The following is a 20,985-nucleotide window of genomic DNA, read 5'->3' on the forward strand; positions in this document are numbered from 1 at the left end:
CATGGGAGATAGAGTACTTGTTGCCTTCGTCTTCCATTAATCAGTGCGGCCCCGGAGCACCATGGGAGATGGAGTACCTACTCCCTCCATACCTAGTCAGCTACTACGGGCCCCGGTTTGCCATGGGAGATGGAGTTCTAGCTGACCTCCATCTCCCAACAGCCACCGCCGGCCCCAGGGCACCATGGGAGGCGCGTGACAGAGCGGGACTGGGAGAGGCCTGAGAGTGTTTTTGTTTCTTTGCCGCGTTCGGCTGCAGCGCTTGCTACCTCCACCTCCCATCAGTCAGTGCGCCCCCGGGGCACCATGGGAGACGGAGTGCCTACTGCCTCCATCTACCGTCAGCCACTCTGGGCTCCGGTGTTCCATGGGAGATGGAGTGCTCGCTGTCTTCATGTTAATCCTCTGCCACTGCGGCCCCGATGCACCATGGGAGTTGGAGTTCTCGCTGCCACCATCTTCCAAGAGTCACTGTGGGTCCCAGGGCACCACGGGAGATGAAGTGCCTACTGCCTGCATCTCCCAGTAGGCGCTGCGGGCTCCGGGGTTCTATGGGAGATGGAGCGCTCCCTACCTCCATCTCCTATCAGTCCGTGCGGCCCCGGGGTACCATGGGAGATGGAGTTTTCGCAGCCTCCATCACGTGTCAGCCACTGCGTGCCCCGGTGTACCATGGGAGATGGAGTCCTCGGGCCTCCATTTCCCATTAGTCAGTGCGGCCCCGGGGCACCATGGAAGTTGGAGTAACTACTGCCTTCATCTCCCGTAAGCCATTGTGGGCCTCGGTGTACGATGGAAGATGGAGTGCTCGCTGCCTTCATCTTCCGTCAGCCACTGTGGGCCCCAGGGCACCATGGGAGGCGCGCGAAGGGATTGGTGAGGTGCAGCTGTGCGAGTCTCGCCTCGGGCGAGCAGCTCCTTCTGGGAGTTGTAGTTTGCAAAGAGCTGCCGGCAAGGGTGTGTTTGGGAGCGGTACGTCTTAGGTGCAGCGTGGCCTGGGGGCCTCTGCGTCTTTCGTGCTTCCCTTTCTCAGCCAGGAGCTTCTCCTTCCACGCCCCTGTCCACCTAGCGGTGGGACCCCCTCAGCCTCGCCCTTCTTTCCTCCCTTCCCCTGCTAGTCCACCCCACCTGCACTCGTTGACTCCCACATCCAGAGAGCGTTGGGACTCCTCAGCCCCCACCTGCTCCCCCGATCCTGCTAAATGTGGGACTCCTCAGTCCCCCTGCTTTCTTCCGTTCCTTATCTAGCCCCCAACCTGCACCCCTTCCTCCCATACCTAACCAGTCAACCTTGGGATCCCTCTGCCCCATTTCTTCCTTTCTCTATCTAGCCCTCCACCCTGTGCTCCCTGCTGCCCACCTCTATCCTGTCAACTATGTGCTCCCTCAGCCCTTCTCTCCTAGCCCACCACCACCCTATACCCCTGCCGCCACCCATGGCCAGCCAGCTGTGGGACCCCTCAGACCTCACCTTTTCTCCCTTCACTAGGCAACCCCACCCCCCTGCGCAGTCCCTGTTCCTCTCCATTCCTGTCAAGCCAGATGTGGGCCTCTCCCCTCTACAGCCAGCATCCAACTTGCACTTCCTGCCCCATCCACCTCTATGCAATTATTTGTGGGACTCCTCAGTTTTCCATCCCTCTCTAACATCCCCCCAGCCTCCCACTTTTTACCCTGTCACCACCCCAGTTCACTTCTCTGCTCAAGGGACCCCTTAACCCCCAACTCTCACTAACATCTGCCCAGCTCACCCCATCTGACATCCAAAGTGCTACCTTTCCCGCATCTGTACGTGCACAGGTAAGGACCCTTCAATCACTATTTTCCATCTGAACACTCTCCAGCCTGGTCTCCAGCCTCCAACACCTTCCAGTCTCCAGCCCATCCCAACCTGTCCCTCCCAGTCCATCTCACCACCACCCCAGCCATGGGGTCACTCAGTCCCCCCCTTCACTTCCTTTCAGCACACCCTCAGCCCAGCCCACAGCAACCTCCATCCCCTAAACCTACTCTTCCAACCTTCATTCCCAGGGCCCTTCAGCCTCCCCATCCCACCACAGCCCAACCAAATTGTACCCCTGTCCATCCCTCCATCTGTGGAGTCCATAGTGCCTCTTTCTTCTCCGTCAACATTTCCCAACCTGCATTCCTATCCCCATCCTCCTGCAAATCCATCCCTCCACCTGCGGGGGCCCTCAGTCCTCTTCTCTCCTTCATCGCCAACACCCCTCCCCTCATCTCCTGCGTACTTCAACCTTCTCTGTCCATTTTGGGCCCACCATCATTCTCTTCAGGACATTGCAGCCTGCTTCTCCACCAGCACCCATTCAACATCCTTCAACTTGCTCCCGCTTTCCCAGACTTGGGCATGCTTAAAATCACCAATAGAGCTCTGTGTAGTGATGATTCATGCTTGTTTGTTTTTGCTTTTTGTTTTTTCAGCCGTGCTTGAAAGAGGTTATGCACTATTGCCAACTGACATACTCACTGGTTTGTCTGTGCTACTGCCTTGTGCTGGGTTGAGTACCGAGGTCGAAGAAGTGAGCAGTCACAGTTTACTCCCATCTCATGATGTGGGAAAAAAGCACACGAGAGCCATCCAGCTGGGAGCTGAGCAGCCCCCTGCATGACTGGGATAAGTGTCTGGTTTGGAGAGGACTCTGCTCATGTGGCCCACCTGGCTTTAGGTAGGGATGTCTTGTTAACTAGGGCTGGGTTTGTAAGCAGAGCTTCCTGACTAGTAGGAACAAGGTGACCAGGTCACCATTTTCAGGTTCTGCTCCTTTCTCCAGGCAGCGATGATGTGTCCTCCTCAGCAGGTGGATGTAGGAGGATGATTTGAGGCAGAGAGTTGCTCGCTTGCCTTGCTTCCTCCCACTGGTGCGTTTCTTTCCCTCTGTCTTCTCTAGTGTGTTGGCCAACACAACCTCTCTCCTTCATTTTTGTTACCTTTGCTCTTGCGGTCTCCTACAGAATATGGGCCAGGCTTTCTAGGTGAGCTTCCCCACAATCACAGTCTAGGGAACCGTGGGAAATTAGAAAAGAACGCAAATTGTGCAGGGCAGGAGACATGAGAGAGAAGCTCTGATATTATTGACTCAGTCTCTGGTCGACGAGTGGGACCGATATGGGTGAGAGAGGGAGGCTGGGAGAGAAGCAAAATTTTGCACAACAAAAGAGCTTAGTGTAGTGAAGGTTCATTCTGAGCTTTGTCTGCTGCACTTGTAGAGGAATCATCCAGGAGCCACACCGAAGGAGAAACTGGCAGAAGTGGGTCCGAGCAGATGTGATGTAGTGGAGGATACATATGTGCGTGGGGGCTCACAGAGTCTGTGGGGTTCCTGCTGAGGGTGACCAGGTGACACCTCTGTACGGCAGACAAAGGGGGAAGTGGAGCTGAAATGCACCCACCTCTGGAGCAGGGCTGGAGGGGGCTGTAGCCAGCCCCTCAGAGCAGCCCCCCAGCCTCTTCCCCCTAGTGGGGGTGCCCCCCAGCTGTGACCTGCTAGCCCCACACCTGCACTCCCTGACTCCCACATCCAGACAGCGTTAGGACTCCTCAGCCCCCACCTGCACTCCCTGTCCCCCCATTCTGCTATCTGTGGGACTCCTCAGTCCCCCTGCTTTCTTCCATTCCTTATCTAGCCCCCAATCTGCACCCCTTTCTCCCATACGTAACTCGTCAATTTTGGGATCCTTCTGCCCCCTTTTTTCCCTTCCCCATCCAGCCCCCACAATCCACACTCCCTGCTGCCCACCTGTATCCTGTCAACCGTGTGCTCCTTCAGCCCTTCTCTCCTAGCCAGCCACCAACCTGTACCCCCTCTGCAAGCTATGGCTAGCCAGCTGTAGGACCCCTCAGATCTCCCCTTTTCTCTTTTCCTCAGCTATCCTCTCTCCTCATTTGCACTCCCTGTTCCCCCTATCAAGCCAGATGTGGGGCTTTCCCTTCAATAGCCAGCCCCTAACCTGCACTCCCTGCCCCACCCACCTCTAAGCAATTTTCTGTAGGACCCCTCAGTTTTCCATCCCTGTCTAACACCCCTAGGTTGCCACTTGTTGCACTGATACCTCACCAGTTCATTTCTCTGTTCATGGGACCCCCTTTTCCCTTAGCTCTCTCCAGCTCACCCCATCCTGTATCTCAAGTCCCTGTCCCCCATCCATATATGTACAGGTAAGGACCCTTCATCCACCATCTTCCACCTCAACAGTCTCCAGCCCATTCCAACCTGGCCTTCCCAATCCATCCCACCACCACCCCAGCCATTGGGTTACTCAGCCCTCCTTTCACTTCCTTTCAGCACATCCGCAGCTCAGCCCACAGCATCTTGCATCCCCTAATCCTACCCGTCCAGCCTTCATTCCCAGGATGCTTCAGCCTCCTCATCCCACCACAACCTGCTCCATCCCTGGCCCCACAGCCCAACCCAAACTGTACCCCTGTCCATTCCTCCATCTGTGGGGTCCCAAGTGCCCCTTTCTTTTCCTTCTACACTCCCCAACCTGCATCCCTATCCCCACCCTTCTGTGAATCTTTCCCTCCACCTGCGGAGGCCCTCAGTCCTCTCCTCTCCATCATCAACACCTCTACCCTCCTGCCTCCTCTGTGTACTTCAGTCTTCTCCGTCGACTTCCTTCAGCCTACTTCAACCTCTCCTTCCTCCTTCTCCGAGCACCCATTCAACATACTTCAACTTGCTCCTGTGTTCCCAGACTTGGGCATGGTTAAATTCACCAATAGAGCTCTGTGTAGTGATGACTCAGGCTTGTTTTTTGTTTTTGTTTTTTCAGCTGTGCTTGAAGAGCAATTGTCCGAAGCCCTAGTCAGAGGAGAAGCTGATAGAAATGGGTCCAATCAGCCTTGATATCCTCCTAAGCAAAGATGAGCAGCCCTTAACTTTCTGCTTTCCAAAAAAATGTTTAAGATAACTCAGTCAGGTGGGGGCGGAGAACAGCAGGACCACAAGGACTACTGATGAGGGGCAAGAGCTGTCCTTCTGGAAGCAGAGGAGATGCCATTGTGAGATAAGCATCTGGTTTGGCAGTGCCTCTGCTCGTGGCCTACCTAGATGTGGGTTGGGATGCCAGATTTTGTAAGCAGAGCTTCCCAACTAGCAACCATGGTTGCAAGTCAAATAAGGTCCCCATTTTCGGGGGCTCTCCATTTCTCTGGGTCAAAGCAGGGTGCCCTCCTCCTCGGATAGCTGGAGGTAGGACGATGAGTGCAGGTGGTGAGTTGCTGGCATTCCTCCCAAATGTTTTTCACGCCTTCTCTCTCTCTACTCTTGTGTGTTGGCCAACGCTCTCTCTGTTTCTGTTTCTGTTTCTGTCTCTGCTTGTGCTGTCTCCTTCTGCAAGATGTGGGCAGGCATCCTTGGCTTGCATCCCCACAGGCATGGGCTCAGGAGAGCGGGGAAATGGGAAGGGATATAACTCGTGCCAGGGAGGGGCTGTGACAGCAGAGGTCTAGCTGTCGAGTGGGACTGATAAAGATGGTAGAGGGAGGCAGGCATGAAGGCAAGATTTCCCACACCATTAGTGCTTAGTTTATGGATGGTTCATGCTGGGCTTTTTCTGCTCTGCTTGCAGGCGATTCACTGTATGGACTGGTGGGCAGACAGTGCAGGGTCCCAGACCAGAGAGAAACTGTTTGATCTGCTGGTGCTCGAACAGCTTTATGGGCTCTATCTACCTGACTTGAGAACGTGGCTGATGGACCAGAGGCTGAAGCAGGCAGACCAACCAACCTGAGGAAGTCAATGGAACTTCCTTGGCTGAATCACGTGAAGGGGGACAGTGCCAAACTCCTGACATGGAGCCGCCTCCTGTATGATTGTGACATGAAGGTGGTACACATCAAGGGGAGCACTGAGGGTATAGCCAATGCCTTGTCACTTGGGGAGGGCCCCGAACTTCCCCAGGTTGCTGGCTGAGTGACCCCACTGAGTTCAGTCTGGAAAGGGGAACAGATTTCATGTAGTAGGGGATACGTATTTCTGTATGTGTGTGGAGGGGGTTGGAGGTGAGCTCACAGAGGATGTAAGGTTCCTGTTGAGGGTAACTAGGGGACCAGGTGACTCCTCTGTACTGCAGACAAAAGGGGATGTGGAGCCTGTGGGATTTGAATTGGAGCTAGGAGTTGGAAAGCAGTTGATCTGGGCTAATGGGGAAAGAGATACAAAGGCGAGGCAAGGCCCTAGCTTGGGGGGCCCTTCAGGGCCACCTTTCCCCAAAATGAATAGGAGTGTCTGTCTCTGCCTGCTGTATTGACTCTTCTGTATGACGCTGTGCCCTGTTGGCTAAAAAATGCTCTGTTCTTCTGCTGAGTGAGAGTTCCTCCTGCCTGCAGGTGGGATGCAGAACCTGAGGACCCCCCTGTACCCCATTACAGCTGAACATCCTTCTAAGGAGACATGAACAGTCTTCAGCTTCCTGTCTTCTGCATAATTCCTGTGAGTGGTCTGTGCTCTGAATTCCTCATCCTCAGTGGCTGTATGTTTCTTGACAGGCCGTGATTTTCCTGATTGAGCAGGGTACAGTAAGCAACAGAGTCTGGAGAAGGGTCAACAGCATGCAGTTCAGAGTCACTATTTTGGATGTAGCGGGTAAGGATCACCACTGTACGTGGTAGCAGTAATGAGAGGGAGTGGTGGTGTCAAGTGGTCTTCCAGCCATGAAAAGCAGAGGTTATGTGATGTTGTGGATTGAGGTGCTAACTGATTTGTTTTCCCCCTTTGTGCTGTGTTTAGTAGCAAGGGTAAAAGAAGTAAAGTGTCAGTTTACTCCTGTGACATGATGGAAAGTGAGTGAGAACAGCCAGCCCACAAGCATTATCGATGCAAAGCAAGAGCTGTCCCGCTGGGAGCGGAGAAGCAGATGCTTTCACTGAGATAAGTATCCGTTTTGGAGAGGGCTCTGCTCGTGGCCTATCTGGCTTCAGATAGGGAAGCTGCAGTAGGTAGCGCTGGGGTGGTAAGTAGAATTTCCTAACCAGCATCGTTGGTTATGAGGGAGGTAATCATTTTAGGGACTGCTCATTTCTCTAGGCATAAGCAGTGTATCCTCAGCAGCTAGATGGATGTAGTAGGAAGATGACTCCACATGGTGAGTTGATAGTTTTCCTCACATAGAACACTAGAACTGGAAGGGAGCTTGAGAGATTGAGTCCAGTCCCTTGTCTTCACAGCAGGACCAAGCACTGTCTAGACCTTCCCTGATAGATGTCCATCTATCCTGCTCTTATATATCTCCAGTGATGGAGATTCCACAATCTCCCTAGGCAATTTATTCTAGCATTTAACCCCTCTGGCAATCCGGAAGTTTTTCCTAATGTCCAATCTAAACCTCTGCTGTAGCAGTTCAAGTCCATTGCTCTTTGGCCTGTCCTCACAGGTCAAGGAGAAAAAATTTTCTGCCTCCTCTTTGTATACCTCTTTCAGGTACTTGAAAATTGCTATCATGTTCCTGCTCAATTTTCTTCTTTCTAAATTTAACAAGCCTAGTTCTTACAATCTTCCCTCATAGCTCGTGTTCTTGAGGCCTTAAGTCATTCTAGTTGCTCTGCTGTTCTCTGGATTTGTTACTCTATCCTTCTGCTTTTCCCTGTGTGTTGGCCAACACAATCTGTCTCTCTGTCTCTCTTCCTCCTCTGATTATAATATCTTCTGAAGTACGCGGACAGGTATGCCATGTGTGTGTCCTTGCAGGCTAAGTTTCAGGAGCCATGGGGGAGTAGGAAGGGATGTAAGTCATGCAGGGTAGGGGGCGAGAGAGCAGAGCTCTGCCACTGTTGACTCATCCTCTGTTCTTTGAGTGGTGCTGATGTGGATGAGAGAGGGATGCAGGGATGAAAGCGAGATGTCAAACAGCAACAGACTTTAGCGACAGACATCTTAACAGACATTGTGGGAAACGAAGATGAAGGGGAAAAGAGTTGAAGAGAACTGGCAGTATTTTAAAGAAGTCTTACTGAAGGGACAGGAACAAACAATCCTGCTGCATAGTAAGAAATGTAAACATGGTAGGGAACCAGCTTGGCTTAACAGGGAAATCCTTAGTCAGCTTAAATTCAAAAAGGATGCATACAAGCATCCTGGGCATCCTTTTAAGGAGATGTATTGTTCGTAGCTTTCTGCCTTCTGCATAAGTGTGCAAAGTGATCAGTTCTTTGAATTCCTCATCTGTACTTGCTGTAGGTTTCTTCACAGGTTCTGAGCTGCTTGTTAGGGCCTGGGACCCTGTGGAATTCCTTCTGGGGAAGGGGCCATAGTCTGCTGTGCAGTGTGTCTATTTTGGGTGTATGGGCAACGAACTCCAGTGTAGCTGTGGTTCTACAGCAGTAATGGGAGAGTTGCGCAGAGTCCCACAGTGTGTGAGATGCAAGAAGAGGATATGTGACATTTCAGACTGAGATGTTAACTGTGTTGTTTTTCCTCATTCTGCCATGTGTAGCAGCCAGGGAAAAGAAGCTAAGTGTCAGACTCTACTGTGACACAGTGGAAGGAGAAAGAGAGCAGTCAGTCTACAAGCATTATCAATGGGAGGAATGAGCTATCCATCTAGGAGCGAAGCAGCTAACATGGTCACTGAAATAAGCGTATGGTTTAGAGGGGGTTCTGGTTATGGCCTGCCTGGCTTCTGGTAGGGATGCTCCATTACTCTAGGGCTCAGTTTGTAAGCCAAACTTCCTATCTAGCAGTGGTGGTGATAAAGGGGGACAAGGTGACCATTTTCAGGGACTTCTCATGATGGAAGAAGGATGTCCTCCACAGATAGGTGGATGTAGGAGGATGACTCCTGGTGAGGAGTTACTTGTCTTCCACATGTTGTGTTTTGTTTTGTTTTTTATCTCCCTGTCTTCTCTAGCGTGTTGGCCAACACAATCTCTGTCTCTCTCTCTCTCTCTTTTTTTTTTGTTATTGTTTCTGCTTGTGCTGTCTCCTATGCAGGACGCAGGCAGGAATTCTGCATGTGCATCCCCACAGGCAAGGTCTTGGGAGCTATAGGAAAGTAAGAAGGAATGGAAAGTGAAGGATGTTAGAACAGAGCTTTTTTCATTGTTTCCACAATCTCTGCTCATTGAATGGGGCCAACATTTATGGGAGTGCAAAGCAGGAATAAAAGCAAAATTTCACACACCGGTAGATGTAACTGTAGCAATGGTTCATGCTGAGCTTTTTGCTGCTCTTTTGGAGTGATCATTCAGCAGCCCTGACCAGAGGAGAAGCTGGCAGAAATAGCTCTGAGCAGCCTGCATGTCATTCTAAGGACACATGAACAAGCCTCAGTTTTCTGCCTGCCTCATAAGAGTAAGTGATCAGGGCTGTTTTTTGAGTTCCTCATCTGAACTCGCTGATGTTTTAGTCTCTACCTGGAGCCACATGGGCCATGAGGAGAAACCTCTGCAAACCAGGCAGGGTCTTGGAGCATGGGAGAAGTAGGAATGGATATAAGTCACATGGAGTAGCGGGCACATGGGCCAAGCTATAACTGTGGTTGTTGATTCAGCCTTAGTTCATGGAGTGGGGCCGATGTGGGTGCAAGAGGGAGTTAAGGATGAAGTCAAGATTTCAGACATCAGTAGAGCTTAATGTACTGATGGCTCATGCCGAGCTTTTTCTGGTCCCCTTGCAGGAGAATGATCCAGGAGCCCCAACTAGAGATAAAGCTGGCAGGAGTGGACTGAAGCAGCCTGTCCATTCAAGGAGAAACACACACTGCTTAGCCAGTTTTGCAGAATGCAGTGAGTGAGCTGTCAGGTTTTGTAGTTGAATTTGTCAGCTGTACTCACTTTAGGTTTCTTCACGGGTTGTCAGCCTCCTGTTTTTGGCATGGGGCCCTGTGGAACTTGGTGTGGGAAGGGCCATAATCTTGAGTGGCGAGGGACTATTTTGGATATAGGTGAAATGAGCTCCTCTCTAGCAGTTGTCCTAGGCTGGTAATGGAAGGAGAGGGCAGAGCTTTGTGGTGTGTTGGGTGCAAGAAGAGAGAATGCAGTCTTGCCGAGAGACATGCTAACAGGTGTGTGTTTCCCTTTCATGCCATGTTTAGTCGCAAAGGACGAGATGTTAAGCATCTGATTCTGTTCCTGTGACCTGATGGAAAATGAGTGAAAGAAGCCAGCTGGCAAGTGTTATTGATGTGAGCAAAGAGGCATTCATCTGGGAGTGGAGAACTGCCACTGACTGAGGTAAGTGTCAGATTTGGAGAGGGCTCTGCTCTTGGCTTCCCTAGCTGCAGTTAGGGATGCTGCATTAGCTAAGGCTGAGGTTGTAAGCAGAGTTTCCTGAGTAGCGACCGTGGTCATAAGGGAGACAAGATCACCATTTTCAGGGACTACTTATTTCTCTGGGCACACATGGAGGGTCCTTCTCAGGAAGTGAATGGATCTAGGGGGATGCCTCCAGGTGGTGACTTCCTTGCCTTCCTCCTGTGTTTCTCTCTCTCTCCATTCTCACATGTTGGCCAACACAATATTTCTGACTCTGTCCTTGCCAGTGTTTGTGCCTTCTTCTTCTATAGGACACAGCAGGCATTTTAGGTGTGCATCCCCACAGGCAAGGTTTCAACATCCCTGGAAAACATAGGAGGGGGTGTAAATCACGTGCGATGGGGATGAGAGAGCTCTGTCATTTACTCAGTCATTGTTCAGTGAGTCGGCCAAATGTGGATGGGAGGCGGAAAGCACAATTTCAAGTCCAGTGACAGTTGGTGCTCCAATTTTTTTTGTGCTGCTTTTGCAGAGGTGTCATTCAGGAGCCCCAGCCGGAAGAGAAGCTGGTGGAAGTGGCACAGTCTGAATGTCCTTTCAAGTATGCTGAAGTGGGTGGAGGCTGAGGTTCTGGATGTGCAAGAACAACACACTTGACAGTGCCAACTGACATGCTCAGTTTTCTTCTCCTTTTGTTCAATTTAGTACCAAGGGAAAAGGAATAGAGTCTACACCCCGCCCCACACGCAATGGAACAAGTGAGAGCAGTGAGCCTGTGAGCACTGTTGATGCCCGGGAGAAGCTGTGCAGGTGGGAGTGGATCATCTGCTGCAGTCACTGAGACAAGTATCCCTTTGGCTAGGTCTCAGCTCGCAGTCCACCTGGCTTCAGGTATAGAGATCCCATTAGCAGGGCCTGGGCTTGTAAGCATAGGTTTCTGACTAGCAGCAGTGGCTACGAGGGAGACAAGCTCCTCATTATCAGGGACTGCTTATTGCTCTGGGCAGGAGCATAGTGTTGTTATCCTCTTCAGATAGTTTGATCCAGAAGGATGAGTTGCTTGTCTTGCTCCCGTGTGTTTCCCCCTCCTCTCTCTGTCCCTCTCCTCTAGCATGTTAGCCAACGCACTCTCTCCTTGTCCTTGTGCTGTTTTCTGGATCAGGACCCAGGCAGGCATGCTAGTTTTGCCTCTCCACAGACAAGGTCTCTGGAGATATAGGGAGGTAGAAGGAGATGTAAATTGTGTGGGCATTGGGCACGAGAACAAAGTTTTGACAGTTGGTTTTGACTCAGTCTCTTGTCATTTGCGTTACACTGATGTAGATAGGAGATGGAGTCAGGGATGAGGTCAAGATTTTGCACACCTGTAGAGCTTAATGTAGTGATGGTTCACACTTAGCTTTTTCTGCTGCACTTGCAGAAGAGTAGTCTGGGAGCGCTGGGCAGAGGGGACATTGGACTAAGTGGACTTGAACAGCCTGGACGTCCTTCTAAGGAGACATGAACTGTACTCAGCTTTGTGTCTCCTGCAGAATTGTCTGAGAGTAAGCAGTCAGTTCTTGGAATTTCTCACCTGTCCTTGCTGTAGGTTTCTTCACAGGCTGTGAATTTCTTCACCTGATGTGGGACCCTGTGGAATTAAGGCTGAGGAAGGGATAAAATGTATTACATAGCATGACTATTTTGGATGTAGGTTCACAACAGAGTTCTTTCTAGCTGTAGTCCTACAGTGATGATGGGAAGGAAGGCAGATGTGAGAAGAAGCTGCTTGATGTTGCCAGCTCAGATGCTTGCTTTTTGCGTTTACCTCTCAGTTCTTGGAACTAAGTACAGCACAAGGGAGGTAAACTGTTAGTCTACTCTCTTGCCATGGAAAGAGAGGGAGAGAATTGAGCCTGGGAGCACCATTCATGCCTGTGAAGAATTGTGGAAGTGGAAGCAGATCGTACACTGTGGTCACTGAGAAGTGTCTGTTTTGGCTACAGCTTTGGTCATGGCCTGCTCTACTCCATGTTAAGGTGTTATGGGGAATCACTGGTATACATGCTTTAAGAAGTATACATGCTTTAAGAAATGTTATAAGAAATTTTATTCTCCTAGCTTAGCACTAGTTACTAAATTTGTTGAAGCCTTAGGCCCAGGTCAGGCTGACGTGAGCAGAATAATAGGGAGGCGGCTGCAAAACCAGTAGAAACTGGTTCTTGATGAGCAGAAAAGGAGTTTGAAAAGACAGCAATGAGAGGAATGCAAGGAGTTTGGATAACAATTGCTTGAAGATGATCGGGCGTCAACAGCAAGATCATCTTCCCAGCACCTGGATCCATCCAATTAGGAAGAGTGAAGATCCCTACTCAAATTAGGGGATTGGACTCTGGGCAGGGGCATGGGCGGTGTTACAAACTGTGGGGGTATAATTGTTAATGGTTTCTGCAAGGCGGGGTCCCTCCCAGGAGGCACCCAGCTCGAGCTGTACTTCTGTACATCAATAAACCTGTGTTTTGGATCAGGCCCTTAATGTAGTATTTGTAGGATCCTAGAGTCGGACCTAGCCCTGTTGTGGTGGCCAGTGAGCAATTCCATAACAGTTTGGCATCCCAGATGGGACTCTAGGCGACCATTGTCGGAGCCTCTCGTCTCCAAACGTCCACTTGGCGCCAACGGGTGAGTTCACCTGGGATCTTTGGCAACGGGAGGCACCGAAGGGTGAGTCTTAAAATCCTGCATTCTAAATTCTAAATTCTGGTACTGGTTGAAGTGCACTTGTGGAAGTTGCACAGCCTGATCAGCGTAAGGCGCAACCTGAGGTAAATACAGGATGGGTAATTCTTCTGGCGTAGAGAAGGGGACGCCCTTGGCCGAAGTGCTGGAAAACTGGAGGAAAATTGTTGGTACCAATAGGCTGGGGAAGAGGCGGCTTGTGCAGTTATGTCAGGAAGACTGGCCACTTTTAACTCAAGGGGGTAACCCAGCAGAATGATGGCCAGATGAAGGTACTTTTGATTTACAAGAATTAAATTTTTTGCGCGCACAATTGGAAAGCAGGTTCCCTAAACAAATGGATTATTGGTATGTGTGGGATAATTGGGCATTTGCTAGGCAGAAAGAGAAGCCTAGAAAAATATCTTTAAAGGCCTTACAGAGCTCTACTTCTGCACCTGCGCTTGTGGAATCCGCTCCACCCTATGCACCCCCTCTTGCTATATCTCCTCTTTCACCTCCTCCCTCTTCTCCTACTGTCTATCAGGGCCCTCTGACTGTGGACCCAGTGTCAGTGAGGGAGGGTGATGGGGGAGCGTGTGTGGTTTATACTAGTAAAGTTCATAAACCCTGGAGACCCCAGGATTTGATTACTTGGGGCCAGCAGCTCCCCAGACTCAGAGATGACCCAGAAAAGGTTTTACAGATGATTCAGGGAATATTCAGGACATATGACCCTACTTGGGTAGATGGGCAGATACTTCTGGAGACTTTGTTTACCCCAGATGAACGGTATGCAATTTTAAATGCCAACTGCCGCTGGGTGGAACAGGTGGCTGGTGGGGACGCCCGCACCCTGTGGCCAGCAGCTGATCCGGGATGGGTCCACAATAATGAGGCGTACTATCGGACTTTACACAGGGCTAGGCAAGGCATAGAGGAAGCCATAAGGATGGCAGGCCAACAGACTGCTAACTGGTCTAAGGTGCGGGAATGTCTGCAAGGGCCAGATGAGCACCCCTCCGCTTTCCTTGCCCGACTATTTAAGCAGGTTAGGGTATATGGGGGCGGTATTGACCTGGAGGCAGAGGCACATAGACCCCTGATGGTCTCTACATTTGTAGATCAGTCAGCCCTGGACATAAAGAAGTACTTCTCTAAGCATGTTCCAGATTGGCCAGGGAAAATGATGGAAGAAATAGTTCGTCTTGCTGTGTTTGTCTATAATAGCCGGGAAGAAGAGAAAGCCAAAAGTAAAAGGCAGCAGAAGAAGGAGGAAGTAAGTGTGTTAGCAGCAGCTATCCGGGAAGGAATGGGACGAGGGAGAAACCAGAACCGAGAAAGAGGAGGTAGGGGTAGGTGGAATTCGGGAACCAGAAATCGAGGTCCGGGTCCGAACGATTGTTGCAATTATTGTGGAGAAAGGGGGCACTGGAAAAGGGAATGTCTGGTACGGCCCCGGGGAGCTGAGCCAGGAAGAGTGGGTGGACAGCAGTGGAATCAGGAGGAGTGGAATGTGGAAACTCGGGGAGCAAGAAGCCGGCAATGACTAGAACAGGAGAAGTCGGGGGTTTTGGAAGCAACTGGGCTAGTTTCGGGGTGTCTAGATCTAAATCTACAAGGGCAAATTATGGGTAAAATCGATGGGCGTGAAGTTCCCTTTTTGGTAGATACCGGGGCTATACTCTCACTTCTAAATTTTGAACCAAAAGGAGGAAGGTCTTTAAACTCTGTGACGGTGTGCGGGGTAATCGGGAAAGGGGAAAGGGCTCTCAGTAAACCCCTTTTCTTAACCATAGGGGGAAAGGGGGTGTGGGGCCGCTTTGTGATTTCTCCGGATTCACCTTCTTGCTGCCTGGGAAGGGATCTTCTTCAAGCCCTTGATACTCAGATCTATTTGCAGCCGGGTGGAGTAAAATTGGTCATTTTAGGCTCCTGCGTCCTGGCTGAGGACAAGGAAATAGGAGTAGGATCATTTAAAATACCAAAGGGGTTGGAAACGGTCCCACAGTCACTATGGAGTTCTTCGGGGATGGACGTAGGGCTGTTGAAATCAGCAGAGCCAGTAGTTGTAAAAACTAAAGAGGGTTCTCCCCCTGCAGTTAAACAGTATCCGATTCCAAAGGAGGCAGAGAAAAGCATTCAGAAGCAAATTGATCACTATTTAAAGTTGGGGATATTGCGAGTTTGAGAGTCACCTTTTAATACTCCTATTTTGCCAGTCAAAAAGAATCATTTAGATGCTGATGGAGATCCGGAATACTGGTTCGTCCAGGATTTAAGGGCTATAAATCAGCATGTTGTTGTCCCCCACCCGGTGGTACCTGATCCATCAACCATATTGTTGCAGATTCTGCATTGGGCAAAATGTTTCACTGTAATTGATCTTACAGCTGCTTTTTTTAGTATCCCAGTGGCAGAGGAAAGTCAAAATCTTTTTGCTTTCACTTGGAAGGGACAGCAACTAACATGGACTAGATTGCCACAGGGGTTTGCCGGGTCCCCTACTATTTTCTCAAGGATTCTCAAAAATGATTTGGAAGATATTGAACTCCCAGGGGGCTCGAGATTGGTACAGTATGTGGATGATTTGTTGGTAGCAAGCAAAAATTGTGAAGAATGTTTTAAAAGATTCTGTCTTTTTATGTAAAGCCTTAGCAGAGAAAGGGCATCGCGTGTCTCCATCCAAACTCCAGCTGTGTCAGCCAGAGATAAAATACTTGGGGTTTATTTTAAAGGAGGGTATGCGGTTGGTAGATCCGGACTGCATTAAGGTCATTCTTGAGATACCCCGGCCATTAACCAAGAGACAGCTTAGGGGGTTTCTAGGAGCAGTAAGGTATTGCAGGCCCTGGATTCCAGGCTTAGGAGAACTAACCAAACCCTTAATAGAGGCCATTTGGAAAGAGGAAATCGAACCTATAGCGTGGGGCCCTGAACGAGAGAGAGCCTTCACCAAGGTTAAAACAGCTCTAGCATCCACTCCAGCTCTAGGCCTTCCGGACTATAGCAAACCTTTTGAGTTGTTCGTTCATGAAAATAAAGGTGTTGCTAGTGGAGTGCTAACTCAGACTCTGGGGCCCCACCGCAGACCTGTTGCTTACTATTCTGTACAATTGGATGCAGTTATTAATGGGACGCCAGGGTGCATCAGAGCTGTGGCACCCACCGAAGCGATGCTGGAAAAGACCAGACCTATAGTACTTGGGCGCCCCCTAAAGGTGTATATACCTCATGAAGTAGAACTGTTATTAAAACAATATTCTACTCAAGCTTTGTCACCACAGAGGGCACACCGATACGAGTTAACTATACTGCAAGCAGATAATGTGACCCTGATGAGATGTAATGTCCTGAACCCCACAACCCTGCTGCCACTACCAGAGGATGGGGAACCGCACCACTCCTGCGAGCAGGTAATTCTCAGTTCTAGCAGACCCTGTGAGGATCTCCGGGATGAGGCCCTTGAAAATCCGGATTTAGTACTCTTTACAGACGGGTCTTCATATTATCTGGAGGGACAACATCGATCGGGATACGCAGTCACAGATCTGAATAAGGTGATTGAAGCAAAGCCTCTACCCCCATCGATGAGTGCCCAGGGTGCTGAACTGATTGCATTAAGCTGGGCAGCAGAGGTAAGCAGCGGATTGCAGGTGAATATTTACACAGATTCTAAGTATGCTTTTGGAATTTGTCATGCAACAGGAATGTTGTGGAAAGAGAGAGGTTTTCTCACTTCAGCAGGAAAGGCTATAGCCAACGGACCAGAAGTACAGGAATTGTTGAAAGCTATACAACTTCCACAGGAGATTGCTGTAATCTACTGCCCAGCCCATACAAAAAGTGTCTGACATAGCCCAAGGGAATGCATTTGCAGACCGAGCAGCGAAAGCAGCTGCCCGACAAGTGTACCTAGGAGTTGCTGCCATCCCTCCTACGAATTGGCCAGAGGTAACAGATCCAGCTAAGCTGTATGCAGATGTACCGGATAAGGAAATAGTGGATTGGAGGAAGTGGGAAGCTGTGCAGGACAATAACAGAATCTGGACCCTGCAGGGAAAACCCATCTTGCCTCGCAGATACCTGTTACCAGTGGCCAGATGGTACCATGATCGGACCCATGGAGGCAGCACAACTATAGCGGCTCGTATCTTACAGACTTCGGCAGCACCGGGAGTTTACGCTGCATTAAAATGGGTTGTCACAGCTTGCCCCACCTGCAAGAAGTTTGCTGATGCTTGCCCAAAAACTCAGATGGGGGGGCCGTCCATGGGCTTATTTCCCTTTCCAGCGGCTACAGATTGACTATGTGGATATGCCACCAGCAGAAGGATACAAGCACCTTTTAGTGACTGTGGATCAACTGAGTGGATGGGTGGAAGCCTTTCCAACCTGAAAGGCTGATACTGCTGCAGTCATTAAAGCTTTGGTAAAGGACATTATCCCTAGATACAGAGTACCAGAGGTAATAGATTCAGATAGGGGGTCATATTTTTGTGCAGGGGTTCTGGAAAAATTGTACCAAGTGTTAGGGATTCGCAGGGAGCTACATACTCCCTACCACCCCCAGTCTTCGGGACAGGTGGAAAGGATGAACAGAACCCTTAAAAGCAGGATAGCACGGGTCTGCTCACATACAGGTCTGAGGTGGCCACAGGCTCTGAATTTGGTTCTATGGGAGGTTCGCATAACCCCTAGACAACCAGTGGGTCTCTCCCCTGCAGAAGTGCTGTTTGGGCGCCAGTTAGCCATTCCAGGGACTTATATCCCAGCCAGGACCAGCCTTTTGGATGGAGATGAGCAATTAACCCAGTATGTTCTGGTGATGCCAAGGTGCTTTGAAAGTATGTGGAACCAAGCTAGATGGGGTCAAACCGTTCCCATGGAGATAGGAGTGCATGATATTCAGCCAGGAGACAGGGTAATGATTAAGGTACATTCACAGAAAACTAAGCTTGAGCCGAAGTGGGAGGGTCCTTATGTGGTGTTATTAACCTTCTTACTTTGCTGTTAAGGTTGCTGGGAAAGACATTTGGTTTCACCGTACCCAGGTAAAGCGCCTTGCCACCCCGCCTGCGACAGAGAAAACAGAGTGCATTGAGAGTGAACAACCTCCTGACTCTCCTGCTGATGTGCTTGGGTGAACTCCGGAAGAGAATACAGTGGATAAGTCATCTCTTCCATGTCTGACCTTGGCTGAACTGGGTTTGGAGTGGCACTGACCCTGTGCGGAATAATTTGTATTATCCTTGTAATACTTTACTGGTGGACTCAAGTAACTGGTAAACCATCACCTAGTTGGGCCCATCCATGTATAGGGGACCCTTGTTCCTAAGAGCCTCAGCAATGGTTTTACTGTTATCGTTGTTATTTGGATTGCTGTTAATTCCAAGTCATGCATATCGAGAGTATAATTCTTTTGTTTCGTTTGCGCATCATGTAGCCAATGTAACCGATCAGACCAATTGCTGGGTGTGTGCCCCTACTCCACTGTCCCCTAAGGCAGGGATACCCCTCATTATGGTCCCCCCGACACTGATAGAATTAGCAGCTACAGAGAGCTTGGGAAATAGAGACTCAGCAGATTCCCCTTTTTGGGATAAGAAATCCTTACAGTGAGCTACATATCAGGATTGGGAATATTCAGTGGCAGTGCATACTGAAGGAGTGTTTTGTTTTACCTGGAATCAGTCCGATCTGTATGCACGTCCTGTAGGGAGGAGTTCTTCTATTATTACTCAGTGGGCTGAGGGGTATTGGATTAAGACATCAGAAGGGGGCCGCCAATGTGGGGGTGGTCATTCATTCCCTTTTGGGGAGGTTATTACGAATAACCCATCTGTTATTGGGAGTCAAACGAATGTGGCCTGTCATCTGGTCAATGCTTCAGGGGTGTCAGGACAGTGGTGGATTTGTAGTGGCCCCTATGGGGAGTGTAACTTGAATGGAACTATCCAGAATTCCTCTACACGCAGCCAACCGGGAGGATGGGAAGCCCCTTTGGGAGCATACAATTTATTCGGAAAGACTGCATTAAATGTAGAGGGCATGCCCCTAAGGAATAGTCCTTATTGGGCCCTACAAGGCCATTACTTTGTGTGGTCAGAAAGCCTATAAGGTGTTACCAACCAATTGGACTGGTAGTTGTTACTGTAGAAAAATCCTCTTCTGAGGTGATTTATATGTCCCTGTCCATGAGCTGTGGTGTCTGTATGGTTGCCCTGCATCCTGACCAAATAGCTCTTAAGCTAAGCATTTTAAACTTATAACCTGCTTTACCAGCAGTGGTGACATATTTCCCTCACAAACCACATCAAAATTAGATAAATTAAAAAACCATATTCACTGTTAAAATGGAGTTTTAGAAATCCAAAATGGCCACCGGAGAATGACAGTTAGAAAATGACAGTTGTAATTAATATTCGGCGAGCTATGAATATGTATGAAGTTATGGTTTGAAAAGTTTCAAACTGATTAGTTACTTTAGGATCCTCATACATATGTAATAGTCAAATGCCCCTTTGATACATTGTGGCACTGAGGAGGACCTAGCAGGCAGAGGTTGTCAAACAGGTCCACCCAGGCTGCATATATTCAGGAGAGCAGCCCTGCTTGGGGCATTCCGGGCCAGACCTTGGAGGAGAGCTGACAAAGAAGAAGAAAGAAGACTACGGAGAAGGACTGAGCTAAGAGCTGGACTGAGCCTGTAGCTGAACATCGCTGGCAGAAGAGCCGAAGCTGACCTGCGTGTCAGTCATCGCTCTCTAGCCGCCGTGGGCCGTCGAAGAACAGAAGAGCTCCAGCCTGAAGACCAGGAGAGCTCCAGTCTCCATAGAGCTAAATCACTAGTAAGGCTCCGGTTCTTTTATCCGGAGGGTTTGCCTGGCAGACCGCACCGCCCAAACAACGGTGCCCTGCACGGGGAAACCGCAGCAGCGACCCTGCCCTTCCAGTCACCGACCCTAGCTCAGGCCGGTGTCTGAAATATCACGGTCGTTCCTAAAAAACACAGGAGGTTTTTGTTAACCAAGCCGGTTTTTCCTCCTGGCTCTCTTTTTCTCCCTCCTTTACTATCTGACCTGACGCGGCTGCCGTACAAGCGCGCCGTGAGGGTCATAACTTCCTAGCTCGAAGAGAACTACAGGCCCAGCGCCTGGATCACAGAGCAGGAATAAGGAGGTATTCATGGTCTGGGTTTAGGGTTAAATAATTGGGTAAGCAGTTAATGTTTTCATATAGCTTTGTAATAGAGGGTGGATTGGGACTTCCCCAAGTCCATGATCTGCGCCTTATATTTTGTATTCCTTGTCCTTCTGTAAAGGCACAGGAGGCCAATGCTATTGGTTTAGCTTAAAACTATTGCATGCACACAGGAGGGTAGTTAGGTAAACTGCTTTGTTATTATAATCCAGAGCTATAAGCTCCCCCCTATTTAGGAGGGTAGAGCGGTCAGGGATAACCCAATAAAGGGAAAACCCTGGTATTCTTAGTAACCCTTTAAGGGTAATGAAGGTCTGCAATAAAGGGCTACCATAACAAGGTGGTCGAAATAGGCAGTACCATTTTTTGAGGGGATAACCTTTAACTAGGAAAACCCCTCCACTTAACTAAGGGGAAAACCTCTCAGTAGGAAACCCCGCATATACTGGGCTCTCCCCTGCTTGGCCAGCAGGGCAACCCATTTAACTAGAGAATTGACCTAGCTTAGTGCAGGCAAATTCTTATTCTTATAAGATCTGCTCCCCGCGGTAGTCGGCCAAGGGTTGAGCGACCTGGTGAACCTCAGGAAGATCCAGGAATAAATAAATAAAATATAACTCAGCTCTGAAGTTAATCTTTCCATTTTACAGCACGCATCAAAGGCTGCACGGTCCGTCCCGGAAGCACAGTAAGTAGCTGAGGGATTAGATAGTAGTGCTGTTACAGCAGTTACCTATTGTTTAAGGCTACAAGCCATAGTATTCAAATCCTGTGCCTATTCCACAAAAACAAGGGCTTACATATTTTGTGCAACTTAGCTTACCAAAATTCGTACTTTTGAGTTATAAAATAAACCCTGTCTCCCTGTTTGA

General features: G+C 49.6%; 1 long non-coding RNA gene across 2 annotated transcripts; it reads left to right on the forward strand.

Moving 5' to 3' along the window:
- The first annotated feature begins 1,100 nt into the window (after nucleotides 1-1,100).
- LOC142020140 (uncharacterized) lies at nucleotides 1,101-20,985 on the forward strand. Of its 2 annotated transcripts, XR_012647289.1 has the most exons (9): nucleotides 1,101-1,800; nucleotides 2,443-2,687; nucleotides 5,593-5,877; nucleotides 6,512-6,608; nucleotides 6,753-9,745; nucleotides 10,054-10,192; nucleotides 10,746-10,814; nucleotides 10,919-11,104; nucleotides 14,035-20,985. It is a non-coding gene; the product is annotated as an uncharacterized LOC142020140 (long non-coding RNA). The 2 variants fall into 2 exon arrangements; XR_012647288.1 differs by having other exon boundaries at nucleotides 5,593-5,849; nucleotides 6,753-10,192.

This window comes from Carettochelys insculpta, chromosome 13, assembly GCF_033958435.1.
Source record: "Carettochelys insculpta isolate YL-2023 chromosome 13, ASM3395843v1, whole genome shotgun sequence".
NCBI lineage: Eukaryota > Metazoa > Chordata > Testudines > Carettochelyidae > Carettochelys > Carettochelys insculpta.